Raw genomic sequence first — 12,522 nt, 5'->3', positions numbered from 1 at the left:
AAGGCAGACTCCTGTCATCTGCAGAAATACTTGGATGATTCTGCAGTTGTGGGGTGGATCAGAGATGGACAAGAAGATGAGTACAGGAAGGTGGTGGACCGCTTTGTGGCATGGTGTGAAAACAATCATCTCATTTTGAACGTGACTAAAACAAAGGAGATGATTGTAGATTTTAAGAGAAATAGGAATAAGTCAAAAACTATTTCCATCATGGGAGAAGAGGTGGAGGTGGTGCAGGAGTATAAATACCTCGGTGTTCACCTGGAGTGGAGATGCAACTGTGAAGCCATCTACAAGAAGGGACAGAGCAGACTGTACTTCTTGAGGAAGCTTAGGAGCTTTGGTGTTTGCAGCAAGACGCTGCATATCTTCTAAGTCTGTCGTGGAGAGTGTGATCTCTTCTGCCATCATGTCCTGGGGTAGCAGCATCAGAGCCAGGGACTTAAAAAAGCTCAACAAGCTGATAAAGAAGGCTGGTTCTGTTCTGGGGACTCCTCTGGAACCTCTGGAGATCATTGTGCAAAGAAGGATTATTCATAAAATAAAGAACATTATGGAGAACCCTGAGCATCCTCTTCATGAGACTGTCCTGCAACAACAGAGTGTCTTCAGTCAGAGGCTTCTTCAGATCTGCTGTAAGACAGAGCGCTACAGGAGATCCTTTCTGTCCACTGCCATCAGCATCTACAACGGCTCTTTGAAGAAACCTACATAATGAGCTACAACAACATTTAATTTCCCTTTGGGATTAATAAAGTATTTTTGAATTGAATTAGAATTTTTTTTTTTTTTATTATACATCTTTACCAGGCGAGGCAACAAATTTGGCCAGCACATACATGTACATGCAGGTAATGTCTTGAAATTATTTATGTGATTTTTCAAAGCCATCTTGGTATCAAAGTGAAAATTATGCAACTTCCTGTGCTGCTTGTAAATACAGCTGAAAAAGCTCTAAATCTACTAATGTTTTAAAAACTGCAAGGATTAATGCAAGTATGTCAAAATCTTGAGTGTTTGTACAGTTACATATTAAGAGGATTCAGCATGTATCAGCAAGTATCACTAATGATTAAGTTTAAGGTGCCAGAGACACACTGTTCAAACCATTTTGGAGGATGCCGAGAGGATCTGATTTGCACTGTGCTGACTCTGAACATTCCTGTCTCAGTTGGACATGTGGGGGGTGGTCAGACAGAGGCCTCAGCAGCTTATTAAGCCAGCTTTAATGGCCTTGACCCTGGCCCATAACCCCACAGAATAGTCCTGGATAAAGAAAGGTCAAAATCGGTATAACATTACAGGACCAGATGAAGTCAGAAATGCATTTTTTTTTCTTTGGCTGAGCTCCATCTTTGCCTTGACTAAATGGCAGAACCCAGGTTTCTCTTCTTGAAAATTTGCTGAAGTTTGCATTTAAACTTACCCAAGTTTGAAAGCTAAGCTTGACCTTAGCCTAAAGCTAAAGGCAATTACAATAGTTTTTAAAAGGATTTTGCTTTCATATGGCAAACAGGAGATGAGATTGTGAGGTGTGACAAATGGATCTTGGCTGGACCAAACGCAGACCTCAAGGTTACAAGAGAAGCATTTCCGACATTTAACACCCACTTATACGCACAACTATTTATCTTAAATGAGAACTCATTATGTAGTCCATTTTGCCTAAATTACAGTAACTGCCATTCAGGAAATTGAGAAAGATCAACATTTTAACAGCTGCAAACTCGGAGACATTGTCCACATGTAGCTTTCATTATTAGCAGTAGACTATTTTCCTTTGTACTATAGTAAACATAAACCCCAGTGTATGAGGAAAGTATGAGTGTGTATGAACAGCCATGCAATAAATACAGTTTTTATTTGAAACATGAAAAGAACAATATTTAACATGTGAATGTCAAATAAGACCACATGTTCTGGTCTTGTTTAGACATTTGACTGAACTGGAAATGTACAAAATCAGCAAATTTTAGTCATCAGTCCAGCTCCAAAGTCTAAGCTGCCTCATTTACTCACCGAAGACAGATAAACAGGCATTCTGCAGAGAGGATACAGCGCCTGTAGTTGGTGTCCCGGAGGCTGATTCATCCCACAACATGGGACAGCAGGTCCTCAAACTGGGCCCTGGATAGACGGACGTATCACTGAAAGCGACTTTCATCCAGATGATGCTCCTGGAGTAGGTGGTGGTACTCTCCAAACTGGTTTCCAGAGACGTCAATGCCAGCGGCATTATTCGGCTTTCCATAAATAAAGCACTGTGACCATGTTTAGTTGTTTAGCAGCAGATAGAAGCTCCTCCTATTTGATGATGCAGTAAAATGAGTGGAGCGTCGCCTGTTGGCCATGTGAATTGCTGCCAAAATGGTAGGTGAGCGACATCACACGAATGAGGCGAAACATTTGCTGGAATCGCAGTGGGTCTGAATGCACCATAACAGCTGTTGTAAGGAAGGATCTGTGATAACGCTACCTTGTGCACCTTGGATGCAGCAGTCTGTCACAGCTAACCAGTTCTGCAACAGCATCATCAATAGGTTGGGAGAACAAAGATTAAGATTCTGCACCAAGGGGTTCCACAAACATTTATTCCCTGGAAAATGTAGCACACAGACAGTGTGTCAAACACCTGCAGACTGCAGCCAGGGACTACTCAGAACACACAATTTATAAGTTTTATAAGATTAGGAAATTAAGGTTAAATTCATGTATAATAGTGCCATTATTTACATAATACGAAAGGAAACATTTAAGTTTAAACACATCTAAGAAAAACTTAATTTTGTAAGTTTTCTCGTCTCAGGACTTTAAAAATTGATCAGCATGGGCCCTACAGAAGCTACTGCTGTCAATTTGTGCTTCCCATGCAGGCTTTAAGACTTCTTTTAACTAAGAATTCATCATAGAAAAACAAAGAACTATATCTACAGGCCACTGTAATGTTAAATGTTCATGGCAATGAAACCGGAAAAAAAAAACACGGCGTTGTTTGGATTTGCAGGACTGCATCTCAACATACAGAAATATCAATAGAACAGTATGGTTTTGCACTTAATACTGTCTGGAGAAAACCAAATGGATGCTGGTTTCACCCCTTTGCCATTTCATACAGTTTGGTACAAAAAAGCCCATGGCTTTAAGGATATTTGGTACCAACAATGCATCATTCATACTGAGATTAGTTGAGTATAGTTCCATCTATCAGATATTTGACCAATATTCTTGATTTGATCAAAATAGTACTTAATATAAAATATAGATTTTTTTTAAATAATTAAAAATATTTAACAAGTGATGACTAATATGGAATGGAGCAGAACGTGGCTCTAAAATGATTGTTCCTGGGTAAAAGCAAGAATAGTAGGTTCAGGATGAATTGACAGTGTATTTTTAGGAAATAGGGGTACAAATTAACCAAGAGCAATCAAAACACATCAGTAGAAATTTTATATAGAATTACAGTCATCATTGCAATATCAATGTGTGCAATTTCATAGTTGTGAAGGAGTGCTTTGATGCAATATTTAGTAGACTATATTATTTCAGGTCCCAAGCATCAAAACTCTCCATGTCAACAATATATTTGGCCAATTGGATGGACTTTCATTGTTCTTTATATCCCATCCCCTCTGTGACAAAGATCCCAAAGATCAGGGAGTGTGATGAGAACCATGTGATGATGGAAAAGAAACAGTAGTGAGGAAAATGTGTGTTAACCACAGTAGATTTGTTACTGGTTCATACTATACTATAAGGGTAATAAAACACGTTTTAAACAAAATGGATAACATAATCAAGTTGCTTTTATTAAGGTCTCCGTCTCACTTTTGTTTGGTTGGTAACGTTCACCAAGCACATGTACATGATTATCATGAAGTTTCTGTCATATAACATTTGTTATTGCGTTAACCAGTCTTATGTAGATTATGTGTGAAAGTGAAATACCTGTGATATTGCGGAGCTAACATGCTAGTTGCCCCGCTAGTGTATTTGGTGTTGGTTTTGCAATATTCTGTTAATGCCTATGTACCCTCCCACATGAAGTCAAATAGATTTATTATAGTTAGATATGATTGTTTATGGTTAAGTGTTTATGTAAAAATTGTCCTAGTATATTGTGACTGACTGGAAATGATAATGACTAATGTGTTGTGTAATATGTTAACTCGCTGCAAATTGGAGGATAGTGTTGTGTAAAATGTCCTGTTAAAAGGGAGATAATAGTTGGAAAAGTGAGATCCATTGAGAAAACAGATTCAGTGCATAACTGCATCATAAGATAAGACAGTTGTAATACTGGATGTAATTGTTTATTGGACAAGAAACAATTAAAAGCCAGTCCTCAAAGATACACAAAGAAGGACACAAGCAGTAAAAGGTCTCTGTCTCACTTTTGTTTAATTACAGACACTGATCTTTCCCCGACAAAAGTTATAAACTGTTAGTGGTGACTGTACCGGCCCAATACCTGCTACATATCTAAAACTTTTACTTTTTAATCATGAGTCTGTATTATTTTTATTGAATTTAACTGATTTGTAATTTTAACAACTAATAAACTAGCTCTCCGTAACCTCAGTCCCATCCCTGCATCACTTTGAGTCTCATTTAACAATTACAGTTCCCACAATTCACCCTCCAAACCCTGCTGCTGAACTCTTAGACATTTAGAATAGAGGTTACAAGCAAACCAATAAGGCTCTTGTGAAATGGCCATGGGATCAATGGGTGGCTTTATAGAGGCAGAACACGTACCCACTGCTGGTCAATTAAGGCAAGGACGGCACAAGTGCACACACAAATATAAAGAGCTAGAGTTATTGGCCTTTAAAAACAGAGTTACTTTCCACCTTTCGTCAGCTCTTTTTCTTCAGCTTCAAATGAATCAGCATGTGGGTATCTTGGCAAAGATAACCATCCATTGTGGAAAAAATTACTAAGGTACTGCTGCAAGCACACACACACACAGGCTTTTTTATGGCTCAAAATTACCCTTTTCAGATAATAGTGGTAAACGGCTGCACAATACCAAATTGATTTTTCTGCATAATTGAACGATGAAGGTGTCTGTGAGTTCACACATTGAGCTGTAAAGCCAGAAAAAAAAGAACTAACATTGTTTTTAACACGAGTGTCATTAAGGGTTCTACTGTTTGCAAAGACTAGAAAGCAAAGCACAACATCTCTTCACATATACACTCACTTGGTTCCACTAAAATCGACAAATGTTAGTTTAGCTTCTAGCTGAACAATTACTCACTTGTTCCAAAGCATTCTGCTTGAATATAATTGGGCAGACATAACAGCTCATTCTTGTTATGTTTGTCCACTGCTGCATACCCAGACAGGCACTCACAAAGAAACATTGCTTCGAGTGAAAAATAGGGGCAACTACACTTTGTTAAAGCTTTCCCCTACACTGTTTTTCTGTGTAATACAAAACAGAAAATGTTACTAATACAAGTAGTGATATAGGTTTTTGCAGATTTCACACCTGTTAAAATGTTGCAACCAGGTTTGACAGATAAACAGAGTAGAAATTTGATCTTTATATTTGTTGATATTTACATATAAAAAAGGCACTTTCCCTGTTTTAGGTCAGTTAGGACTGCAAAGATTATTTGTTGGCTAAGTATCAGTATAATGAGATTTTTACGTTTTTTTGCGTTGCGTTTGGAGCAATGGCTTCTTCCTAATGGAGTGGCCTCTCCAGGCAATGGTGGTATATAACATTTGCAATGGGTATAATGACAATCTCTTACCAGCTACAGCCAGCATCTTTACAAGGCCTTTTTTGCTTTCATTGTGAAGTTGACGTGCACATTTTGCTTTGAAACATGAAAAAACATTCTCTCATTCATTTTTCTGACATTTATCAAATCTCAATTCAAGATGCATATTTTAGGGGTTGAGATGCTAGGGCTCAAGGAGAGCATTGCCTAATGGTAAAGAAAGAGGATTCAGAAGACTGTGGGTTAATCGCAATCTCATTGCAATTTTTAGTTTCAATATTTCATGTAAACATATTGTCTTGTACGTTGTGCAGTCCAGAAGGACAGCAATACTTTATATATTTATTATTGGAACTTTGTTGAAATTGTTGTCCACATCAGAGCTGGGATCTAGGAATGAAGTCTAACCCAAGTTGAGTGTGTTGTATTTGCAAGTTGGAAAAGTAGTGGAATATTTCTAATTGTTGTGGTGCCAATAGTGGGTTCTGTTCACACATAGAAGTCGGATTTTCTAAGTTCGAAGGCGAAAAAACACAAAAACAATGTCCTCTAAGGGCAGAATTCTGAGCGGGAAAGCCAGAGGTTGCAGAGCACTCCCAAGTTCAGCATCTAATATGGCTGCCACTTATGTAATCCTCCATCTGTATTTCTGACCAGTTGTAATCTAATTAAACCAATAGCTCAAATAGCAGTATACAACATCTATTAGTAAACATGTTTCCTTAGTACTTCAATGCATTAAACTCAGAGAAACATTTTCTTATTGGCTTCTATAGATCATAGTAGTTAGAACCACAACAATAAGCAAATCCCACAATTTTCGTGCCTTGCAAGAACATACTAAACTTCAGTGTGACATCAGCTCCAACTTTTGAAACAAACTGAACTACTTTTAGCTTTACAAGCCAATAATGTACTTCTCATTATTTTATGGATTTAAACACTGAAGGAACATGCTTATATACAGATTCTACAGTGCAATGTTTGCCATAGTTGAAACTTGCAACTTTCACAATGTTTTATTTTTGTTGCAGCCATACTGGATATTGAAGTCAGGGCTGCTGAGACACTATCTTTCAAACTTAGGAGTTCCAACTTTGTGGGATATTCTTGCTGTCTTTTCTGATAGAAACCCAGAAAATCCAACTCTTGAGTACAATCAAATACAGTTAATCCACAATAACTCAAAACAACCAATCTTTTACTATAATCAATCTACCAATATGCATAGGAAGGGCCCTCCAGAAACACATAATTAGTTTGTAGGCACGTAGCTTCAGAGCAGCATTGCCTGTACTGAGTAATTAATAAGAGGAAAACAAAACTAAACATTAATGAGGCAAAACTTCATGAAGCTAATTAAGTCAAACAGAAAACATTTTGACACCAAGTATGACAGAGTGAGTGAGAGTGAATTCATAAAAAAATCTCCCAAGGATTTATCCCAAGGTTGTTTGAAATGAATGGTTTTAGAAACATGGTGTTTATGCGTTACAAACAAATAGGTGTAAATGTGAAATCTGCAGATTAAATACCTATGCAGCTCATCGCTCCAGCAAATGAAAAATATGCAAGCCTCTGAGAGTTTTATTGATCCATATAGGAGGTATTATTTTTGTGGCAGACAATGATCTAATAGGCCTTACCAATTTTATTATTTCATAAATTTTTTTGTTTTTTTTTTGTTTTGACCAATTACAACTTATAAATGCAGGTACACTAAACTCAATGCGAAAACTCAGGTGTGCTGATACACTTGAATCCACAGTGAGTGAGGTATGATTAGAAATATTTTGCATCATTATAATTTTTACAGTGCACACTACCACAGTGAATTTTGCATTGTCGTTTTGATAATAGCAAACTCCCTTTTTGCTGCAGACACAAAACTCCAACAAAGTGCTAATTTAAATAAAAACTCCATGGATAAAGTTTTACACAATCTCTTAATTGATACCAGCGGTTTCTAAATCTTGCCATAATTTTTTCTTTGGGAGCAATATGGATGTTTTTAGAAAGACTGAATGAACGTGTCACATCAGTCAAATGGTGCAACTGCAGAGTAGCATTAGATTTTTAAGGGAAGACAGTTTGAGGTTAATTTATGGTACACTACTACCCTCTGGTGGACAAGATACAAATGTCACATTTTTAACATCCAATCAGCTCAGAAGATGGTAAACGTATATCGTTTGTATTCTACATGGTCTTTGAAATGCACACAGAACGTTTATTTTGCGAAAATACACATTGCCAGAAGACTGCAGAGCTGCAACGTGTGCCATTATCATTAACCTCTAAGAAATACATCAAGTTTTAAGACATTTCACCTCAGTAGCTACAGATTGTAAAACAAATGTCAACACTGCCTGGTGGAACAGTTGAAATACTACATGGATACAGTGTTTCTAAAGCATCTTTGATAAAGGGACCTTCTCTGAGGTCTAGGATGTCTGTAACAGTAAAATGTAAAGTAACAAAGTTGTCCTCACAATTAAAATAACTTGCAGTCATAAAAACAGGAGCCATATCACACCTTCATAAACAAAATAATGTAAAAAACTAAATTTTTTTGTACTGTTTTATGACTTGAGTATATATTTTATTTTCTTAGACACTACAGTGTTTTGTCTTGAAGTTTTTCACATTTTGTTAAGTTACGCCATATATGTCAACGTATTTCATTTATATTTTATTTGCTAGACCCATATAAAGTGAGACATACATTATTTTCCAAATTGTTAATAATGAAAATCTAAAATGTGTTGCGTTTATTTGCATTGAGCCCTTTGGCTCTGATACCCCTGAATAAAATCCAGTACACCAACTGCCTTCAAAGTCACCTAATAGGCAAATAAAGTCCACTAGTGTTTCACTTAATCTCAATCTAAAAAAAACACTTCTACTGTCAAGTCTCTTTTAGGAAACTTTAGTGAACAAATAGCATCATGAAGACCAGGAAACGAGCAGACAAGTCAGGGATAAAATCGTGGAAAATTAAACCCTTCATTTGAACAGACAAGCCTGGTCAAGAAGGCCAATAATCAGCAAAGCAGCATGCATGCATGCAAAACACTAAATGCGGCAGAAAACTAACACTGCACAACATTGTGAACACACTGACACCACAGTCAAACATAGTGGTGGCAGCATCATGTCATGCAGATGTTTTTCTTCAGCAGGGAGATAAACAATATACAATACAATATATGCATATAAACAAACATTATGATTAGGTCTATATTTTGTGCTTTAACTTAATGAATCCTTTCACTGTATCCTGACTTTTTCTACTGAAAACCCTGCCTGAAGCAGGTCTACCGCATTGCTATGTAATGGAGTCCACAGGAAATATTGAAATACATTGTTAGAATGATCATTTCCCATCCCCACCGCTCTCTATTTCATCTTCTTTACCGTTTATTTTGACCTGACTCCGAGGCACGTGACGGGCTCACAATTACCTTCAATTATCCTCACTTCTAGCTCACCAATTACATACATTATTGATTTTAGAGCCCCCAGGCTGCAAGGCTTATCTGTAGCCAGCCACTATCCAAGGAAACAAAAGTAGAATGGAAGCACATAATAACCACTTGCTTCATTTTCACTAAGTCCATGCCACATCATCACCTGCCAAACAACAACTTTATGACAATCGTATGTCCTTCAACACATAATGACCCCAAAGCAGACTCCAAATTCAGGGAAATACAATAAAAATGGAATGCATCTCCAAAACGTTATAAACTTGCAACAAAAACTCAAGAAATTCAGGTTGATCTGTCAGCCCAGTCATTTAAGTAACAATGTAAAGACTACCTATCACTTGCTAAATGGTTTGTCCATCACGCAGGCAAGACAGTGACAGCACAGCATCTTGTCTGTTCATGTAGAAAGCAGTGACAGATGAGGAGAGAGATGTAAGACAGGCAGCGTCGAAGCAAGGAAGGAAGGTCAGTTACAAGGTACAGCCGCTGGAAAGTGTGTAATTTTGAATATGATCCTTGCTGACATTTACTGAGACACAAACGTAAGCTGCTGTCATCACATGCTGACGTGCAACATCCATCATCCTGAATACATGCCATGGGTACTTGTCGAGTGCTGCAGAATCTTTGCCCCACTGCCACCTTTTATCATGGCAAACTTAAGTGAATGAAGTACTAACTTTATTGTTTTGCAATGCAATGCTGCCCTCTTGAGGACTGGAGATGAAATATAAATGTATAGAAAAAACACATTTCAAAATGTATAACTTACCTTTATTGTATTTCTGGTCTAATTCTTTCGTGCCGGAGGTTGTGCATACAATTCCCTCCAAACCTGTTTGGAATATAAACAGTCGGGTTTACAATATCAATAGAACATAGTTATTTCAAGGGCCATCAACAATGCCAGTGAAAAGTTGCATACACTAACTAATGCAGACTTTTACTGATGCATTAGAACCATTTTTACCGGGTGGACAAATATGAATTTATAATGGATTTTATGTAATCCACACTGAGTCAAACGTCTGCATACAAGCTCTAATATATACATACAACCCAATTAATATTTCTTCAAATGTTCCTGGGCAAGATATACTACAACCACATGACTTTTGCTGCCTTCAGACAAGCTTCTGGCATAATTATGGCTGAATGTGTAATTACTCATTTTGGCAAAATTGGTAGAGTATATTTGGTTGGTTTCCCAGGATAGACCAGGCTTTGAGGCAATTTCCACAAATTGTTAATAAGGTTGAGGCAGAACCATTTCCAGTAGATCCATTTTGACCTTCTTTATCCATTACAAAACCAGATTTGATGTGTGTTTGGGATCATTATCTTCTTGGAACAGCCAGTTAAGTCAAGGTTTCAAACGTTTGACCCAAACGGTGACCCTCAAATGAAAGGAAAATGGTCAGGATGTTTAGAAACCACCGCGGTTTAACACTACGGTGATTGGGAGAACTTGGGGAATTCCAGTGTCACTGTCTATGGTGAAAGGAGTTTAATATTGCTAAAGACTGAGACAGTGTTGACATCTTCAAACTAAAATTTAATATGACATGAAAACTAAAGCAAAAGCCTTCTGAAGAAAATTGTTATTGTCAGATCAGATAAATGAGACAAAAAGCTGTGTTTGGAGGAGTCACACTGAGACTTTCACACCTAAAGAAAAACTTTTACCAAATGCATCATGGTGCTATTGTAGTGTTGTGGAACTGTTTGATAACAGTGACATTAGTGCATTGTACAAAGTGGACGGTATAATGAAGGAGGAGGCCTACCTCAAATTCTACAACTTCTCTTCAAATAAAACCACTCGAATGCTCAAAATTGATCCTCTTTCAGATTAGCATTTTATTCCAAGATCTTCATGTGTTTATTACGTCTTGCAATCAACTAAAAGGTCACAACACAGACTGGGGATTTAAGGTTGACATACCAATTTTACGCCCCTTATCTACCTCTGGAGGTAGTGCTAAACCCTTAAATCACTCGTAGGTCAGGGCTGCCAATTATAAGTCAAACCCCTTTGATTTCACAATTCCAGCCATGTGATCTGAAATATCACAAGGCACATAATCTAAGAGGCAGATCACTTTGTATGCAAAAGTACTAAGTTATCCATAAAAGTGGGTCTATAGTTGCGTTCTTATTGACAGGCTGTGACCAGAAACGGACTTTGGACAAAATTGGGTGTTCCAAAAATGCAGTGATCACCAACACACATCCAAACAGTTTAACAGTCAAAGCAGGTAAACATTTAGCTTCTAGAATGGCCCAAAACCTCAACCCTACTGAAATATTGTAAAAGCCAGATCTAGAGTTCATTCAACAAATTTGAATAAACTCTTTCTGATCAAATCTGTAAAATACCCACCCAGGATTATAAATCAGAATCAGTTTTTGCATCTCAAAGGACCTGCATAAATGTTAGTACAATGGATTACTTATGATTTTTATGAGCAATAACCTATTCTGCAACTTGCTCATTACAAGAAACCGTCTAACCTTAAAGTCCACTACCTCATATTCAAGTGGCTCAACTTCTCAAAGTTCAGCTCAAAAGGGTAGGAATAGGGGAAAGGTCTGGTAACCGCTAAAGGAATCAACTTATTTGAGTGGAAACTAACCTGAATGACACAGGTGTTACTGATTACAGCAACACTTTTTTGCCTTTTTCTTATTGTTTAGTAAACAATGTTTACTTTTCGGTTTGTTCATTTGTTTGCTTCGTTTATCTTATTAGCTAAGCTACCTAATAACGTATCTGTGGTTTATTTGTTCGACTTACGTATATCAGCAAAACAGCCCAGTGATGATATGAAGCACCTGCAGGAGCTGAATCCCGAGTGGGGCTGAAAAGGGGCGTGGCTTTCCAACTCTTAATGTGACGTTTAATGGCTGCAGGAAATAAGAACTAAAGGTAATGGCGCACAACTTCAGACAGAAGACTGATTAAAAACTCTAAAACGGTTCCGTCTTATTTACATTTCTGGGTTGATATCTAGCTATAAAATAAACACACTTTTGTCGTTTCACGAATGTCGTCCTTGTGTTTCCTCGAATACCCTAGTTGTCCACTCAAATACTCGAAATTACATCAATATATTTCAGCATGACGTCTTTTGACACAACTAAGCCTAAAATGTACTTAAAAAAAAGAAATGGTAAAATAAATTTAAAAATATATATTTTTTTACTTTTAAGTTTAAAGTTATATTTATGAGGGCTGGAGGGCCGAGGCCAAAACGAGTAAATGACTTTCCAAATTGGTGCAATGAAGGAACTTG

The sequence above is a fragment of the Girardinichthys multiradiatus genome, chromosome 17, assembly GCF_021462225.1.
Source record: "Girardinichthys multiradiatus isolate DD_20200921_A chromosome 17, DD_fGirMul_XY1, whole genome shotgun sequence".
Lineage (NCBI taxonomy): Eukaryota > Metazoa > Chordata > Actinopteri > Cyprinodontiformes > Goodeidae > Girardinichthys > Girardinichthys multiradiatus.
This window is presented reverse-complemented; position numbering follows the sequence as displayed.